The following is a 20,525-nucleotide window of genomic DNA, read 5'->3' on the forward strand; positions in this document are numbered from 1 at the left end:
TGTGAGAATTCCAGAGAGGGCAGGTGACAGGTTACTCTTTTTAGTTATCCAAGATTTAAGTATTTTTGGTTCTACTGGATGGATTTGCTAACTTTTGCACATATTGCTTCAATAATTGTGAACTAGGTGATTTAAAACAAAAATCATGGAGGGAGGTGGAGGAGGGTATAGGGGGAAGAAATGGTGGTGGAAGGAGACTTGACTTGGGGTGGTGAACACACAGTACAGTGTACAGGTGATGTGTTATGGAATTGTACAGCTGAAACCTGTATAATTTTGTTAACCAGCATCACCCCAATAAATAAATAAAAAAAACTAACATTGCCCGGCCAATGTGGTTCAGTGGTTAAACATTGACCCATGCATCAAGAGGTCACCAGTTCATTCCTGGTCAGGGAACATGCCTGTTGCAGGTTCCAGCCCCAGTAGGGGGCGTACAGGAAGCAGCTGCTTGATGTTTCTCTCTCATTGATGTTTCTATTTCTCTCTTCTCTCTCTAAAAATCAATAACAATATAAAAATTAATAAATTAAGAAATCTCCCTGATTTCCCCCCCACCCATCCCCAATATAGAGTACAAATGTTGTTGATGGAAAGGCCTAAAGTCAAATGTAAATGTCACCAGGTTTGTTTCTGTGTAATTACAGCTCCATTTATATATACAAAAAAATAACTGACCTAGCAACTAGTTATATATGTCAACAGAGACTCCTAATGGTAGTAAAAGTTACCACTAATCCAAGTTTTCCTTCCAGAAAAACCCAAGGATTACTTCCCTAATCTTCAACAACTAGAGATTTTTAAAGCATAAAAATTCTCAAACACACACCAAGAAACGAATTGTTCAAATGAAAACCCTCTAGATCACGAATTTGCTATTCCCTGGTTATAGAACTGTCCTGCTGGCCTTTTGTTTTTCAACAAGAAAGTGGTCCAGTTTCCTCCGTCTGACATGTTGTTCTGTAACTCTCACGGCTGCTTCCTGTTCACAAACAAGTTTCTCAGCAATGATTCAATCTAAGAAATATGACACCGCCAGTTTACTGGAACTCGCCCGTTACATTCGTCTGCAAACTGCAAAGGCTGATGCAAAGATAAAGCAAGACTGGAAAGTGACTTTGAATAGGATCTTGGTTATTTATTTTCCCAAGACACACACAAGTAGTGGGCCCAAAATAGATCAGAAAGTGACTTTCCAAAATAGTAGATGATCCCCTCCTGGGACCAAAAGTGCATGGCTCTGATGTTTCCATGAGAAGTTTCATACCTGGATTCTAATAGAGCGGTTATTTCCAATCTCATCTCATGGCACACATTATCAAAATTCTGTGGCACACCCAAAAATATATTTTTGGCAATCTGACAAAAATAATAGGAATAATTTTGATTCATTCATGCTGGACAGCTATTGTGTTGGCTGTTAACAATTTTTAATTTGACAATCTAAGGGAAAAGAGGTTGGTACCCATGACTAAATAGGTATTGAATGTTTTAAAAATTATTGCGGCACACTGGTTGAAAATCACTGCACTAGAGTTATTTCTTGTTGGTTAGTATCTATCTCAGCAGGATGCTGCTGCTAGCTCTCAAGGGATTTATATACGGGTTACCACTACAGTAAAACCTCAATATAACGGGCTGAATAATTCAGACGAGGGGAAGTCCGTTAAAGCCAAAGGTCTGTTATATAATAAAGCAGGTTCTCCGAATGTGTATGCTAAAAAATTGACAAATTAGTGTAACCTGTTTTTACTTATGTAGACACGTTCGTATAATTAAAATTGAGTATGCATGAAAAGTTTAACTTCACAGAAAAGTTTTCTGTATTACAGTAATGTTAAATTTACAATGAGTAGGTCTAGTAAATCCGTGCATTCACCAGGCACCAGGAGTCCACAAACCCACCTGGCTGGGGTTTGGCTTGGTGCAAGTCGGCCGACACTCAGCCGGCAGTGGTGAAAACTGCTGCAGAAAATCATACCACGTGACAGTGGAACCAATTACTGCCCTCAATTCAGTGTGACCACGTGTTAATCATTCCCAGAACATTGTTTAGGAGTTGATTTAAATATGTAGACTGTAGTTGTAGATATGTAATATTTATTTATGCCGGTGAAATTACTATAGTGTTTTTGCCCCCAACATATGACCTATTTGCTAAAATTTGTTAAAAGTAACAGTGAATCAATAACAAAAAACTGTTAATTGATTATAAGCAAATCTTGTTTAAAAGCATTTTAAAGTTAACAGGGTGCTGCCCAGCCGGCGTATTTCAGTGGTTGAATGTTAACCTATGAATGGGGAGGTCACGGTTGGTTTGATTCCCAGTCAGGGCACATTAATGGGTTGCAGCTGGATCCTAAGTGAGAGGCGTGCAGGAGGCAGCTGATCAGTGATTTTCTTTCTTCATTAATGTTTATATCTCGCTCTCCCCTTCACTTTCTCTCTAAAATCAATAACTATATATTTTTTAAAATTAACAGGGCGTTAATTTTCACATATGACATACAGACTAGAAATTTTGTGTGTCATATCTGTTGAAATCCACAAAAGGTTTTACTGTACTTTACCAAGAGAATGACTTGGTGTGATAAGCAAATTTTAGGATATATTTTTCTAATCTCTTCCCCACTTTTGAATAAGCCAGTTCTGGATGCTGGCCTCCACATAAGGAAGGAGCCTTTGTGTGTAAGTCTCCCATTACTACTAGAATGATTCTCCAGGGAGACACACACACACAGGCACCCACCATTATTAGCACCAGAACCTTCAGGAGTGTTAGGTCTAACTCCCTAACCTACTTTAACTTATGTGCACTGACATTAAGTGGGTGTGGACTAATGAGGTGATGTTCCTTTTTCAGATTTAACTGCCTACAATTAGCTCTTTTCCAAAAAATTTAAATTCTTTATTGTAGCTTTTTTTAAAGATACATTTTTTATTGATTTCAGAAAGGAAGGGAGGAGAGGTAGAAACATCAATGATGAGAATCATTGTCTGCCTCCTGCATGCCGCCTACTGGGGATTGAGCCCACAGCATATGCCCTTGGCCAAAATGAAACCAGGGACCCTTCAGTTTGCAGGACAGTCATCCAGGCTTGGGGGACATTGTACTACATGAAATTTGTTGCTGTTAGCCAAAGACTTGTGTGTCTGTGGTGGTGCTAAGCACTGGTGTTAATGATAATTTTTAAAATATGTATATTATATATTGTAATAGAGAGCCTATTTAAAATACTTAGCTTCCTTTAAAAAAACAAAACAAACAAACAAACAAAAAATACCCTGCAGATCCTGTTAAAATATGTTCCAAGGGGTTTAATTTTCTTAGTGTGAACTTTTTTTTTTTTTTTAATATATTTTATTGATTTTTCACAGAGAGGAAGAGAGAGGGATAGAGAGTTAGAAACATCGATGAGAGAGAGTCATCGATCAGCTGCCTCTTGCACACCCCCTACTGGGGATGCGCCCGCAACCAAGGTACATGCCCTTGACCAGAATCAACCCGGGACCTTTCAGTCCCCAGGCCGACGCTCTATCCACTGAGCCAAACCGGTCCCGGCTAGTGTGAACTTTTAAAAGTATAAATTATAAGCGACTAATGGCTAAAATTTAATTTTACCAGAATGGTGGTAGTTACAATAAAGGTGGTGATCAAGATCAACAAGATTAGTATACACACAACTCTAAGTGGATCATTAATCCATATGCCCACCTAATACCTGTGTAGAAATCACCTCTCAGGTGCTAGGGACTGTGGGAGGTGCTGAGGACACAGATGAAAAATGGTCTCTGATCTTAGTTTTGAGATGTGATGAGAAGATAACTAAGAGATAAGGCATCACTAAACTGCACAGAAAGACCTCACATGGGAGTGACAACTGACGAAGTACAGCAATCACAACCGTATGAGCATCCTGCCTAGTAAACCAAGGGTGAAGCCTGGTTTTCCAAAGGCCTAGTGCAAGCCAATATCTAATAGCAAAGGAGGTTACAGAGGTGGAGAGGACACAAAACAATGAATACATCCCCACTATATGCATTCTTAAGAGAATATTTTCCTCTCAGAGGCTCAGCTTTCCAGTGCAAGGAAAATTCTCATACGCAAAGAGACTTCCTCCTGGCATTTGGACTTTTCGGTCAGTATGACTCATCTCAGCCAGGATGGGAATTACTGCTATTGCCACACTGTCACGGAATGCTACAACGAGACGGGACCGGCGGACCCACACAGACAGCCCCTTTCATTTTTCAAACAGGGAAACGAGTCTAGAAAGGTACAATGACTTGCGCCACGGTCTGAGGTCAAGGATTTCAGAATCACCTTTGGCCTACTTGACTGCTTTTACAACTCATGCCGAGCTATTTGGCAGAGGGAAAGATGTGTTTTTGAATGAGCATCTCTTGCTCCAGCTTGCTAGCCTCTGGGTACCTAACAGCCTCTATTACAGCTGGTGTTGCATGGTTTACAGGCGTGTTCTCGGCCCATCCCTGTCTCATTTGAGCCTCACTGAAGTAGCAAGAGGTAAGGTGCTTTATTTTTATTTATGGATGAACACATTTAGACTTTGGGCATTGAGCAACCTTGCCTGGAATCACATGTCCAGCAACTAGCAGAGCCAGAACTCAATCCAAAGCTGTTTCTGAGCCTGGCAGGCCCTTCTCATGCTGTGGTGCTGCTCTCGGTATTCACACACAGGACAAGGTCTGGGAACTGGTTTAACCCCAGGACCCTCTCCCCAAGCACGACACTAGGACTTGGAAGGCAGCCCTCTTGACCTCAGACCTGCCTGCCCTGAAGACTTATGGGTAAATCAGGTCAACGTAACTGAATAAGGAGAGCTTAGCATATTTTAACCCTTCCACAAAGCCAGTATTTTATACTTTACATGTCTTATCTGGGCTTTCTTACAATGGTCTGATAAAGTAAACTCCTGGCTATCTCTTCTGTAAATAGATATTCATTATTCAGATGTATTATAATAATATTATTTAACAATTTAATTATGTAATCAGTCCCTTGTTGGGCTTTTAATTCCTAATCTTTCGCTACTACAAATCATACTATAATGAGTATCCTGTCCATAAATCATTTCATAATGTGTGAGGATACCTGTAGGATAAATATGTAGAAGTGGAATCATTATGTCAAAGAGTATATGCATTTTAAACTATGATGGATACTGCCAAATAGCTCTCCACAGAAGTTGTGCCTTTTACACTCCCACCAGCCATGGGTGAAAGTGCCATTCTCCAACTTGTGTGTCCTTTACACCTTGCATCAAATTGGCACATGGTATCCACTCAATAAATACATATTAACTGTTTAAAAGATCTATGTTATTTTCAGAATCATTTCAAAATTAGCCCTCCCCACTATCTTTTGACAATAAAATTAAGGCTAAAGAGAGAATAATCCTCACATACAGAAATGTCAATTGGCCAGAGGACAGCATTCTTTTTTTCTTTTTTTAAAAATATATTTTATTGATTTTTTACAGAGAGGAAAGGAGAGAGAGTTAGAAACATCGATGAGAGAGAAACATCGATCAGCTGCCTCCTGCACTCCCCCTACTGGGGATGTGTCCACAACCAAGGTACATGCCCTTGACCAGAATCGAACCTGGGATCTTTCAGTCAGCAGGCCGATGCTTTACCCACTGAGTCAAACCGGTTAGAGCTGCATTCTTTAACCACAAGTCCATGCCCAGCCTTGCTCTGGCTAAGCTAAGCTAGGCTGGTGACTTTGGAGCTGGTAGAACAGTGGCAAGGACAAGTAACATAGAGGCCATGGTGCACACAGATAAGAGAGAAGATGGGCAAAGTCTCAATAGGTGACATAACAGGCTAACTCAGCAACCTCAGCCCTCCTAACAGGTAAGGTAAACTTCAAAGAAAAAGCAAGTCCAGCCAGGATGACCCATTTACCAACTCATGAAGGAGTCATTCTTTCTCAGGAGCAGATGTCTGTTGGCCATTAAATTACATTTAGAATGCATAACTGACTAAGGAGAGCTGACAGTGATCTTGCATATCATAGTCCAAAGCCCAGGTTTATGAATGAGGATCCTGAGGCCCAAAGATGCTAAATGGGAACCAGCCCTGGGTCTCATCTGACTGAGCAGAACCCAGAAACCCAGGAAGGGTCATCTGGTCAACCCAATACAAATTAGATTTTAAACTAGACTTTCCTATTGCAATTTTATTAATTAAAGATTCATGAACTATTAGGAATTACTCTGAAAACAGACCTTTGCAACACTGTTATATTGGATTTGATCCTGCAGCCAAATTACTGGCCTATGAAACTATTATTAGGAGAAGCCAACCAATGTTTGACCCTCTCTTTTCTGTAGAAAACTTTCCTTCCCACACCCCCAAAGCTCAATACATCTGACTAAGAGCCCTGCAGCGCTGAACCCCTTCAGACAGATCTGTTAGCAAGAGCAAAAGTAGCTCAAAATCAATGTGGAGCCCTAAGGACTTCCAAATCATGGGGTCAAAGACATGTGCCGCTAAGTGCACATTCCAGATTGATGCATCCAAAGGCTCACTATGACCAGTGCAACCCAAGGGACAGTTCCACATCTCCCCGGGGAAAGAAAGCCCTTGGAGACACCAACCCTTACATCTGGAGAGCCTCAGAGCACAAAGCACTTGCACCATGATGTGGCATTTTCAGCAGCAGCAGCCCTCCTCTAAATCTGATGGACAAACCCATAAATCAAATCACCACTTAGTATGTCATAATGCCTCCCTCTGCTCCTCTACTCCTCAAAACATGTCAGATTCTGGTTTGCTCTAAGAATGTTCACTGTAGTTGTTGGTGTCTATTTCCTTTAAATCAGTTTTGCTACATTCCTAGGAAAACAATAGCATAAAACAGGCTTAACACTTTTACCAAATGTTCTCAGACAATCTAACTGAATAATAAACACATGAAGTCAAGCCATTAGTCTTCCCAAGGACAAAAGCTGGGAGTTGTCCGCTTTAAAATCTCTGGCTTAAGAGAAAAGGACTTAAGTTAAAATCTGAAAGCCAGTTGTATGGAGTGTTCTAAAGTAAATTCTCACACAAAGTGTGGGAATTATTTTTGCCTTATTAATATTCCCCACGGAAGTATCATTATTCTACCCAACAAAAGTACACGTCGAACACATAACTGGATCACACTGTTCACTGGTAGGCACCGCACAAAAAGTTCTTTTTACTTACCAACTGCAATAATTTCTTCCCTTTAGTCTGGATTAGGTGGAAGCTGAAGTCCTTTGCGGCCCTGATGCCCACCATGCTCCAATGCCAAGTAAACCCAGGACACAAAGCAATAGTGTGCAGAGAACATCAGGTCCCAGTCCCGTCTGAGATTAGGACACGCTATTTTATTAATTTTTAAAATTGATTTTTAGAGAGAGAGGTATGGAGAGGGAGTGGGAGGGAAAGAGAGAGGGGCATCCTCCTGGGGACCAAAACGTTTCAGGTTTGATTCCGGGTCAGGGCATAAACCTAGGCTGCAGGCTGGATCCTCAGTTGAAGCCTTCACATTCATCTCTCTCACAATGATGTTCCTCTCTCTCTCCTTCGCTCTCTCCCTCTCCCTTTCCCTCTTTCCTTTCTCTCTAAAGTCAATAAACATATCCTTGGGTGAGGATTTATTAAAGAAAAAAAAAAAAAAAGGTTGCTAGTGACAATGTCTTCGGACAGTGCAACTCCGCAGAAGCCTTTGGAGTGAGCCCTCCACACCCTTAGGGGGGGATTCTGTTGAACCCAACGCCTTTGTTTTATAATGTACTTCCTGAGGATACAGCGGGAACATTAACCCTTCCAAACTTCACTAGGTAGTATTTATACTATTCTAGCAATTATTTGTAAAAAGCTACCTCAATGACCTGAAAGTACTCCTGTGAATCCAAATGACTAACTGGGTCAACTTAACATTCTTCAGCAAAGTTATGGTCCAGATGCCACCCAATCACCATGATTCTTTATTGCAAAGGTCATCTAATGACTGAGTAGAAATTACGGGGCATTAAGTGATGGGAAAGTGTTATCTGTCTCAACTAAAGATATGAATAATCCTGAGTCTGGAAACGGTATTTCAACTGCTTTCGGATGTATGCATTTGAAAATGCACAGCACCCACTTGTTGCCAATTGCCTGGCAGCTATTTGGAGTTCTTAAAAAGGAAATTATAATTAGTGAATATATCATATTACATTCACTTCAAGTAAGTTCAGGAGTCACAGTGCCAATATTTTAAGTCCAGATTCAAGACAGGTATGGCACAATCCAAGTAATAATAATGGCTACCGCTCATTGTGCACTTTCTATGTGCTCACCCCTATTCCAGGTGCTTTTATTCATTATCTGTTTAGCTCATAACAATCTGTGAGTAGCAGTGCTATCATCACCCTTTTGGAGTAAGGGAACCAGAGCATGGAGAGGTCATGTTACCTGAAAACCTCCATCTAATAAATGGTGACAATGAGACCCAACCCAGGTTCATGTTACAGGCACTCAACCAGCACAGTCTCTTGCTTCCGCATAACCTCGGCTTCTTTAAGGGAGCAAAGAATACCAGCTTAGTAAAGACTCATGGGGTGCCAGTTAGGGCTAGATTTGGCCTCACCACCTAACCTCACTGTGCTGTTCCTGTAAGGGAAAACCCAGACAGGACACACATTCTCACAGAATTTTTTTTCATATGAAAAAACATTATGTAAATACCCCGTAAAGTACAGGACAACTCAGGGTGAGGTATTAATACTATTAATAAATTCAATCCCTATTGCAGATGTCAAATGAACATGAGAAGTGTCTAATTTTCAGGCTTCTGAGTCTAACCACATACAAAAAATAGAAGGTAGGTCCTAACTTGCTTATGTATAAGACATCTGCATGGCAACAAGAGTGTAAAAAGTTTTCAGCCATGTCATCTCCCCGAGGGTCTCACAGGGATCTTTTCCTTTTTGTTTCTTTAAGGTCAGTTATTTTTAGGTAGTTATTACTAAAGAAACAAGACCAAGAGAGGGCGTGGGCTTTGGAAGAAGGCAAGGCCACAGGGTCAGCTCGGAACATGTTGGGATTTAGCCTTGCACTAACGCACTTCTCTCTCCAAACTCACTCTGTTCGCACAGCCGGCCTGTGGACACTATTCCGTTTCCAGCCCAGAGCTCCAGGATAAGGACTTATGCCACATGTGAAGGAGTGCATCTGGGAGGGAGTTCAGTGAGATGGTTTATCAATCCACATCGGTACAGGGGATCCTGCAGACAAGGGGAAGCTGGCAGTGTGGCCCTCTGCTGACCTAGGGCACACATTAGCTAAGGATCGGTTTTCTTTGTTCTTTTTTTCTTTTTTAAAGTATATTTTATTGATTTTTTTACAGAGAGGAAAGGAGAGGCATAGAGAGCCAGAAATATTGATGAGAGAGAAACATCAACCAGCCGCCTCTTGCACACCCCCCTCCGGGGATGTGCCTGCAACCAATGCACATGCCCTTGACCAGAATCGAACCTGGGACCTTTCAGTCTTCAGGCTGACGCTCTATCCACTGAGCCCAACCGGTTTTGGCAAGGATCGGTTTTCTGTTTGAGGACTTTTCAGTTACCACAACAGCCAGGCCCTCACACGTGACCAGGGACATGCATATGGAAGACCACAGGAGAGTGAGACGTTTATGGCAAGGAGCAAGAAGAGGCATGGATGTTTATGCTGTCACATGGCTAGAACTCAAGGAGATAATCTAAGATGACCTCCATATATTCGAATATCCCTGACAAAAAGGAAATGGGACATTAATCACAGCCACCACCTGCTGAACGTGTACCGTGTGCTCCATCTTGTGCCCAGTTCTTTTCTTCATTTAGAAATGTTGTGATGAAGGCATCAGCTGCAGCTTAAAGAAGATTAAAAAAAAAAAAGCACGTCCCACGGTAAAATCTATCAGCCTCTCACGCCCTGAGTTCTTTGCCTATAAGACAGGGACAATGCTCTTTACCTCACAGGGCAGAACAAGGAATGCACATGACAAAACCGGCTTGTTCAAGCACTCAGCACCTTGCCCAGCCTAGTGCAGGGCCTGAGAGGCAGCATCTGCCATCACCAACACTGTCAGATGCCACCTCTGCTGGCTCGGGACTTACAGGCAAAGCCCCTGGGAGGGAAGAGAAAGGATACTGGTTTTCTTCTTTCCTTGGGTGACTACTGCCAATCATTGAAACTGGCAGCCAAGGATGAGACTGTCAGAGGTGACTGAAGATGGTAGGAGTAAATCAATCTCAGAAAAGGACAGAAAAAGAGAAACTCCCCCTGTGCCTCCCTGAAGAAAACAATCCATCCTCACAGCAAAACGGCATTTTCTGGCTTGTCCTCCTCTCCTGCATCAGTGGAATTAGTACACTGGCAGATGGGTTTCTGTTAAAACACAGCACTAACAGGGCATGCAACTTTAAGCACAAATAGTTGTGTCCTGGGGCCAAAATTAGGAGAATCGACTCCCCTCCAAACTTAAAAGCAAACAAAAAAACAAAAAACTGTTTTTAAACAGTTAACAAAGGTAAGAGTTAGAATTAGAGATCCCAATACGTGTGCTGATGCACTCACTCACAGAAGAGTCCCCTCACCATCTCTCTGCCTCCAACCACAATTCACAGGCCATCAGAACTCCCTGTCCACATCCATGTCATGTGCCTTGTCCTTCCCAAAGCCTCCCATGATTCCCAGCTGCCTGTATACTTGCAATCCATACACAGGCACTTGAAGACCCTCTACAGACCCCCAAATAACCTTCCCAGTCCTAGTGACCCAATATGCAGCCACAGCCCGTCCAACTGGTGCCTGCAGCTTGAGCCAAGTGAAATTCGGAGCTAATGAAAGACTCCAGTTAAAATGCTACCCCTCCTCTGTACAGTCATGAAGCTGTCATATGTCACAGAGGAGCTTATATGAACACAAAGTTCCTAGAGCGTAGTAATAGGCTCATGCCCATGTTTATTGAGCAATTACTATCAATTAAGTTCTAGGCATAGTACCAGACATCAGTTACAAAAATGAATAGACATATAATACCTTAATAAAAAAAATGAAAAAAAAAAATAGATGACAGTCCCTATTTTAGAAGAGATCATACCTTAAGCAGAAGGATAAAGATGTAAAGTAATTTAGAGTCATTATGCATGAAGCATGCCCTATAACCCAGGTGGGTACAGAGCAAAGGGATCGATTAATGAGAAGGGTCAATTTGAAAAGCAAATGTCCTTCAAAAAGGACAACATACTTGCTGCATTATCTTGGATGAGCAAAGTAACTTCACGCCTTGAAAAGTTCCCCAGGGTGTGTAAATACCTAATAAATATTTGCAGAATGAATAAGTGTACATTTACACCCAGAATTCAGTATTTTAATTGTATACTTAGGATATCTGGGATTAAAGGGTTCTAGTTATCAAAGTAACAAATGTATCATGTTTAATATAATTTATGACCCAACTATTAGTCATAGAAAATTATTTAACTTCATTTACAGTATCAATACTTCAAATTATCCTTTGGGAACTCTACTAAAAACAAAGTATTATATCTTAAGAACTATAAATGCACACTCCAAGTTAACAATGAAATTAATTTTTTGAGAGAACATGATAGTATCTTCAAATACCCATTAAAGAATTTTGTAATTTGGATTAATATAACCTAATAAAAGAGTAATATGCAAATTGACTGTTACTTCAAGACACAAGATAGCCACTCGCATGTGGTCAAAGATGACTGTCCCCATGTGGACACAAGATGGCAGCCACAAGATGGTCTGCAGGGGAGGGCAGTTGTGGGCAGTTAGGGTTGACCAGACCAGCAGAGGGAAGTTGGGGGGGAGGGGGTGCCAGGCCTGCAGGAGAGGACAGGGGTGACCGGGCCAGCAGGGGAGAGCAGTTGGGGACGGCCAGACTGGCAGAGGAGGGCAGTAAGGCATCAATCAGGCTGGCAGGGAAGTGGTTAAGGAGTGATCAGGCTGGTAGACAGAAGCAGCTAGGGGCAATCAGGCAAGGGCAGGTGAGTGGTTGGGAGACTGTATTGTGAGAGGGATCCCAGATTGCATAGGGTGCAGGCTGGGCTGAGGAACAACCCCCTTCCCCCAGTCCCCTGTGCATGAATTCCATGCACCGGGCCTCTAGTTAATTAATCAATACAAATGTTGACTAAGTGTATTATATTATAAAACACTAGTTATTTCCCTCAGAAAAAAAGATAAGAAATGGGCAACCTCACTTTGTCCTCATAATCAATATTTTTGTGCTAAACCATCCAATTATTACATCTCAACCTCTTCAGCTATCCTTACTTTCTTACCTTAGTTCTCTGACATCTTCAAAAAGTATCTAATAGAAAAGACGGTAAAGACCTGGAAAGAGATTTTTAACTGTATCTTGAATATTAAAAATGCTGTTTATCTTTTCCAGGCCAATTCTTCCCAGCTACAAGCCCAAGAAATGGTAAATCATGGTAACAACTACCACCAAATAGCATTGCTCTCTGTTAAGGGAACTGGACCAGATACTCTGCCTGAGTAAGTGAAGTGGACCCAGTCCCTCTGGTTTCTAGGGCCGTCACCAGTTTCTGTGACCTCTCTCTCTCTCATTACCCCCTTTCAGTTTAGAATACAAGGTGTGTGCAGGCTGCCCTCTGAGGAGATGGGGGCCTCTCTCTAAAGATTAAGGGAGATTTCCTGAGAACAAGCAGTAACATTCTAGAAGTGAATGCATCACAATGATTCCATTGGGCTGCTGCCACCACTTTGGAATGTCTGGAATTGTATGGGGGTGGATGGCTCCACTTTCCGGTTGTGGTAAAACGTCCTGCAATGTGGGGCTGTCCTCCACTCCAAAGAGAACCCCTTCAGCCCACGTGCTAGCAGCGCCCCTTTTGATAAACACGGAGGTGAGCCCCTTGAGGCTGGGACACTGTCTTTGTTAATTTACAATTTGTAAAGAAATCCCTTATTCTTGAACACTCAGGAATAATCCAAAAAAGCTGCAGTCCTCCTGGGTTCATTAAAAGAAATCCTGTAAGCTAATCTTTTTCTTCTCAGTCCCTCTCCTTTTAATTGCAAAACTCATTTCAAGTGAAATGTAGCCTGGAACCTCCCATCTCGGAGTCACCATCCTCTCAGCTGCGAGGACGCTCCCAAACGTGCAGCCTGGTAGAGAGGTTCCCAGCAGAGGATGCGTCTCTGTCTCTGGGAGAGGAAAATCCGAGCCAGAGGACGGTGTTCATTCTCGGCCTGGTCTCAGCTTGGGAACCATGTGGGGGAGCACATGGTCAGGGGCGAGGGAGGGCCCAACCAGCACAAAGGAAAGCTGCCCTGTCCCTTCGGAGTTGATTTCTCAATGTAGATTTTAATTGTGTTTCATTACAAACTGCCCAGAATAAAAACAACTTCTTGCATTATTTTCCTATGACAAGTAAAAAAATGACTTGTTTTAATTTTGGGTGGTTTTCGTTACCAGAGTTTTAATGGTTAACAAAATATTATTTTTTGCTAGGTCAAAAAAATGGATGCTTCCTCAATACTCTCCACACACAACAGCAAGACTGCAGTATTCTAAAAAAAAAAAACTGGCAACAAGTGCAGGTCAGCCCTCCAGCACCTGAAGGAGTGTAGTTCCGTACGTCACGCCTCTGCTCCCATTCTGGTCACAGAAGGCGCAAAGCACGAGGCTCTTTCCCCTGCACTCTGTTCCCTTAGGCTGGGAATAGGGTGGGTTCTGCATCCATGTCTGCTATAATTTTGTGCTGAAGCAGAGCAGACAGAGGATTGTCAAGTCCGGAGTGAAGCAAAATTCCATACTCTTATCGGTAGGCCACCTACATACCCCGTCAATATTATCAATGCTGCTTCTCACACAGACTTCGGAGGGTGAGGGCCAAAATGGTACTAACCTACCCTGAATGTTGGCTACATTCCAGCAAAAAAAGAGAGAGAGAGAGAGAGAGAGAGAGAGAGAGAGAGAGAGGGAGGGAGGGAGGGAGGGAGGGAGGGAGGGAGGGAGGGAGGGAGGGAGGGAGGAAGGAAGGAAGGAAGGAAGGAAGGAAGGAAGGAAGGAAGGAAGGAAGGAAGGAAGGAAGGGAGGGCATTTCACGGGGAAAATGATTCATTAAAACACAAGTACAGCCCTGATAGTGAGGCTCAGCTGGTTGGAGTGTCCTCCGTACACCAAAAGGTGACTGGGCCGATTCCTGGTCAGGGCACACACCCAGGTTGGGTTTGATTCCCTGGTCAGGACACGCAGAGAAGGCAACCAAAAGATGTTTCTCTCTCATACTGATGTTTCTCTCTCTTCCTCCCTTCCTTCCTTCCTCTCTCTATAAAAATAATAATAAATAAAATAAAATAAAATAAACCTTTAAAACAGAGAGATACGAGTATGTATTGCATAGAACCTAACTGTTAACACTGAAATTCTTCTGTTTTGAGGTGAACAATTATGCACATCATCAGCACAAAAATTAAAAACAAGTGAAGGAATAGAATACTGTTTTTTATTTTTTAAAATATATTTTATTGATTTTTTTACAGAGAGGAAGGGAGAGGGATAGAGTTAGAAATATCTATGAGAAAGAAACATCAATCAGCCGCCTCCTGCACACCCTCTACTGGGGATGTGCCTGCAACCAAGGTACATGCCTTGACTGGAATGGAACCCGGGACCCTTCAGTCTGCAGGCTGATGCTCTATCCACTGAGCCAAACCGGCTAGGGCTAGAATACCGTTTTTTAAATCTTAAAGCACAAGGAGGGGATGAATTAACATGACGAGTTAGAAAAGCAGGCAGCCTCCCGGGGAGGTGAAACGTACCCTCCAATGGGAGGTTGGCTGGGACAAGACTGGACTGGGCTGCACAGCCTCTGCTTGGCAACACTGGAGAGAGGCCTGGCACAGGGCGTAGCTCCCTTCTGGGCGCGTCCACATTCAAAAGCCCAGACCCACACCCTCAAGTCTCTCAGCGGGACTGCTGTGCGGAACATCTCCGTGTCTCACTCCCACCCCGCTCCCACTCCCTCCCTCTCTTTCTCTCTCAAAAACAACTCAGAAGTTGGCCCCCGTTTCCAAATATGTAAACCAGAAAGCCATTGGGGAGAGTACAGATGGTAGCCATTCTGTGGTCAGAATACAAAGTGGACTTTACTAAGTAGATATCGAGAATCAAAAAATTGAGTTGCTAAAAGATGCTTTGTAGATTTAAGTTTTTTAATTTTTTTATTGGGAAAAGATAATAAGGCTCAAAAAACACAGAGCACAGACCTAGCCCTGTGGCTCAGTTGGCTGGGCACTGTCCTATGCACCAAAAGGTGACTGGCTGATTCCCAGTCAGGGCACATGCCCAGGTTATATGTGCGATCCCTGGTAGGGGGTATGCAGGAGGCAGGGGATTACTGATGTGCTCTCATATCGATGTTTCTCTCTGGGTGTCCCTCACGCTTCCTCTCTCTCTAAAAGTCAATAAAAATATTAAAGGAAATACAGAGCACAGAGCTTGCTTGGGGTAAGGCTGAGTTCATCCGGGCGTTTGGGCTCTACACCTATCCCAAACATCTGCTCTCACTGCCTTTCCTACGCTATTCCCAAATAATCCAGACTACAGGTCACCACAGGCCACACTCCTGACAAAACATGAAAAACTTCCACTGACCCACGTGGGGAAAACCTTTGGATAAAAAAAATCACATCCAAATCTCCATAAAGGATTAAAGAGCTCAAGTTCTATTTACTGAATTTCAAACATTCACCAGGCACCTGAAACACAGTTCTCAGATTTAGGTGTTGCTCTTAAGGCTGTGAAGATCAGTGAACAAATATAAAAACACTTCCTTTCATGATTTCAGTAAGACATCCTAACCAGATTTTCTAAGTCACAATATAAATACCAGTGGTTATGAAGCATTGGTTGTGCAGGGTTCTCAAATCTGACTGCACATGGAAATCCCTTCAGCAGCTTGAAAAAGTGCTGCTGTCTGGGTCCCATCCCCTGAGACTTTGATTTAATGAGGAATACGGTCTGAGCAGCAGTATTTTAAAATACTAATGGTGACTCTAATAGACAGCAGACCATTGCTATAGGAAAGAAAAAGAAACATATAGAGTGAAAACCCAAATATTCATCAATTAATGAGAGGATAAATACAATTTTGTGTATCGATACAATGGAATAGTATTTAGCAACAAAAAAGGACCGGACATGCTACAACATGGTTAAACCTTGTACAGATTATGTTAAGTGGAAGAAGCCAGTCATACAAAACTACATATGGTATGATTCCATTTACATGAAACATCCAGAACAGACAGACTTCACAGATACAGAAAATATATGAGTGCTTACAAGGGAATTACAAGGGAGTGCTTAGAATTGTGGAATGACTACAGTGGATATGGGGTTCTTTAAAAATAAATAAATAAATAAATTATATATATATACATATATTGATTTCAGAGATGAAGGGAGAGGAAGAAAGAGAGAGAAACATTAATGATGAGAGAGAATCATCGATAGGCTGCCTCCTGCATGCCACACACTGGGGACTGAGCTCATAACCCCGGCATATGCCCTGACCAGGAATCAAACCATGACCTCCTGGTTCATAGGTCCATGGTCAACCACTGAGCCATGACAACTGGTAGTGGGTGTACAGGAGGCAGTGGATTGATGTTGAAAATGTTCTAAAATTGAGTGTAGTGATGGCTGTACAATTCTGAATATACTAAATCATTGATTGAACTGTCTGCTATAAACAGTCATTATATCTCATAAAGCTGTTAAAAAACAGAAACATAAATTCTATGCTCAGCTCTCAAGAAACTTAAAATTTAGTTATAGAGAGGAAAAAAATGATACACAGATAAGATAAGCATCAAGAGATTTTTAGAGACCATTGAAGAGAATTGTCTAATGCAGAAAGTAAAAATTAAGATTCAGGAGGCTTGAAAGCCAAAATGTTCTGATATTTTTCTTCTCTAAACTGAAAAAGAAAGCGCGCGCGTGTGCGAGAGAGAGAGAGAGAGAGAGAGAGAGAGAGAGAGAGAGAGAAAGAGAGAGAGAGAGAGAGAGAGAGTGTGTGTGTGTGTGTGTGTGTGTGTGTGTGTGTGTGTGTGTGTGGATCTCCCTCAGTATGCTCCTGATACCACAGACCCCAAAGTCTCTATTTCTAAGCTTGTGAGAGAAGAATGACCTCTTAAAATTGCCAAAAAAAATTATATGTATAAATATATTTTTAAATATGTTTTTATTGATTTCTGAGAGGAAGGGAGACGGAGTAAGAGATAGAAATATCAATGATGAGAGAGAATAATTGCACATCCCCTACTGGGGACAGATCCTGCAACCCTGGCCTGTGGCCTGACCAGGAATCAAACTGTGACCCCTGGTTCATGGGTTGATGCTCAACCCCCATTGAGCCACACTGGCCAGGATATACACTAAGTGGCCAGATTTTTATGATCTCTGAACCCATAATGATCTGGCCACTCAGTGTATATCCTATATAATAGAAGGCTAATATGCAAATGTCCCCTCGACCAGGAGTTTGGCCAGCAGGCAGGCCAGCCAACCACTCATGTCCCCTCCCCCTGGCCAGGCTGGCACCGGACACACACACCAAGTGGCCAGATTATTATGGGTTCAGAGATCATAATAATCTGGCCACTCAGTGTATATTCCTTCATTCCTATATTACAGGCTATTGATGGATTATAATGAGTCACAAGTCAATTATCAACAGGGCCTTTGAAAGATTTGGCGCTCTAAATCGATCCTATGTCCTGGATTTGTTTTTACTACTACCAGAGTTTGGGTCAAATAAACTTATACACACTCACACACAAACATACTTTCATATATGAGGCTTTGTGACAAATGAGTGTTGTAGAACATACACTATAATAATGGGATGGAGCCTGCAACCTGGGTAGGTGCCCTGACCTGGAATCAAACCATCAACCTCATAGTACAAGGGAGGGTGCCCAACAAACTGAGCCACACAGGCTTGGCATAAATATGTACCTTTATTATCAAACTTACTTTGATAGTAAAGATACATATTCAAAAGAAAGAGTCAACAGAACAGGAGAACGTTCTAACTAACAAGGCAAATAAAGGTGAACAAAGACTCTAGTGGCTAAGAAATTTCATTAAGAAAAAGGAAACTGTCCCCCCAAAATGAGTCAGAATCTACAGCACTGCTGAAATCCCAGAAAGTTTAAAAGCTATTATATTAAATGAATAATCTCTTCTGTTCCTGCCTCTCTTTTCCCCAGTTTTAAGTGTGAGCTTTTCCTCCCTGTTCAGAACTTAACTAGTCCTGGTCCAGTTTGGAAGTGGTGATTAAGTGCTATGCAAGTCAGACTACTTAGATTTGAATCCCACCTGTACTGCTTAATAGTTGGGTCTCTTTAAAGCAGAACTATTAGCCTCTCCATGCCTCTTTTCTCACCTGGGAACTAGAGATAATAGAATCTCCCATGGGATTACTGTGAAATTATGCATTTGAAGCCATTATCGCACTGCCTAGCATGCGAGTAAGTGACCAATAACACATCTATTACCATCTTATTGCCAAATTCTTCCTGCATCCAAGTTTAAGACACTAATCCATCCCAGATGAAGGAAAAATTAGAGGAAATATTATGTATGCAAAACTCTTTAAATAAATTTGTTCAGCAAAGAGAGAAGAGGTAGTACTTATACATTTATAGATCATTCCTTTCCTCATGCAGTTTTGTAAGTGTATAATAATTCATCCTGAATAAAAAATCAATATTATGAAAACTAATGTATTTGGCTTCTAACTCTTCCTAGTAATCCTAAAGACAGACAGGGTTTTGTTTTCCCCAACACTGTTTATAAAAACCCAAGTAAAAAGGAGAGATTCCAAAATGGCCCAAGCTATTCTTAATGCAGAAAGACTGATGTGAGTTGTGTACTCATGCCTACATCCTGCCTCCACAGTCTCTCAAGAAACTTCTTCACATCGAAAAAGGCAAGTTGTTCTCTGGTTAACATTCATTCAGGAGATGGGAGGCCTGTCCTGTTTTTCTTTTAAAATAATCTTATCAAGCTAGTCCAAGATCAGTTTCATCCCTCACACATTTTATCTCTCCAAGACAGCCTTGACGTGAGTAAAGGGATGGTTCCTTCCACCTACTGGAGATAAAGAATCTAAGATTCTCCTTACCGACTTATTCATCAACACCTCCTCTGCACAGAGGGTGAAAAACATACCCTAATACCACACCATACCTGGAATTTCTTTGGCAAAAGGTCAGAATCCACTTTGACTCTTTGTTCAGTTCTTTTCCAACTACACTGATTTCATGTGAATTAGTTATAGATATGAAAGTCATTCTAAATTTTACTCCATTTTCTTTTTTCATCGTCTTCAAGTATGCTAATTGGTGTCTGATTACAAAGGTGGAAAAGGAGTTATCAAACAAAACTAGAAACTCACATTTAAATGAGAAAGTATATAACCTTTATGCACTTCTGTATATAGAATGTTAAATTACTCAGAAAAGAGAAAAAAATGTAAAAATGGAGAGTCCTAGGCCTCAACTCCTGAATTTAGGAAAATGGAAAGTCCATTAGCATCATATATCCTTTTGTCATATAGATTACTGTATACATGGCCATACAGATAACTCTTGAATAGCAGTTAAATCTGAAAGCATACTTCTTCATACCAGTGAGAACAAGAGGAATACAATCACAATCATTACTGGGGGAAAGTTCAAGACAAAGTTTTAAAGGGAAAAAAAACCACGAAAGCATAATACATTGTCAATATGTTAAAACCTCACTCTAGGTCTTCAGATCAGTCTAAATTTTACTAAAACATTAGGTATTTACTGTACTATATAAGTTACACATTTCCTTGAACCAAATTACAAAAAAAAAAATTACAAATAAAGGAAATATAAACATCTCCTCCTTTAAAAGTCCCTACAAAGTATGAACAGAAACTTATTTTCACATTTTTAACAATTTACAGAACTTCACAGCAAAACACGACGAAACACAGGTGTCCCACCCTCGTTTCTTATAAAAGCAGCAGCATGCTAAGAAACTGACGCAAATTCTCAAACATTTAAGGAAAACCATATTAAGATACGAAAGCCGAAAAGCAACAGAAATTCTAATCTACACTCGCAACTCTTACCCTTGACAGCACAACACAGAGTATCCTGCCTCACACATTTTGAAACTGCAATTCTGAAACACTAAATCCAAAGACAAAGCCGCCTGGGGGAAAAAAAAAACAAAAAAAAAAACAGTTGCGCAACAGATCAACAGCTCCAACTTGTCCCTTGGCTCCGGCGAGGCAAGGTTTGCACGCTATAAAGCAGGAAAGGGCCAACCGAGGGCCGCCCTGACAGCCAACCGGCCGCTGTCACGAAGGCCAAGGCCACGCACGCGGGAGGGTGCGTCACCGGGAGGTACCGTGGGAGGATGGAGCGGCGAGGGGCGCGGCTGCTCCGAC

The 20,525-nt window shown here is 41.7% G+C and overlaps 1 protein-coding gene across 2 annotated transcripts in view; it reads right to left on the bottom strand.

Moving 5' to 3' along the window:
• Window positions 1-20,525, bottom strand: part of NFE2L2 (NFE2 like bZIP transcription factor 2) — a 30,932-nt gene that overhangs the window by 8,907 nt on the left and 1,500 nt on the right. The window contains exon 1 of one of the 2 annotated variants that reach the window (XM_084892368.1): window positions 20,205-20,355. The exons of the other annotated variant lie outside the window; for it this stretch is intronic. The gene's annotated coding sequence lies outside the window, so the exon portion shown is untranslated. Of the gene's footprint in view, window positions 1-20,204; window positions 20,356-20,525 lie in introns of those variants that run through there. 2 annotated transcript variants of the gene reach the window in all.

This window comes from Pipistrellus hanaki (genome assembly GCF_964339955.1).
Source record: "Pipistrellus hanaki genome assembly, chromosome: 8".
Classification (NCBI taxonomy): domain Eukaryota; kingdom Metazoa; phylum Chordata; class Mammalia; order Chiroptera; family Vespertilionidae; genus Pipistrellus; species Pipistrellus hanaki.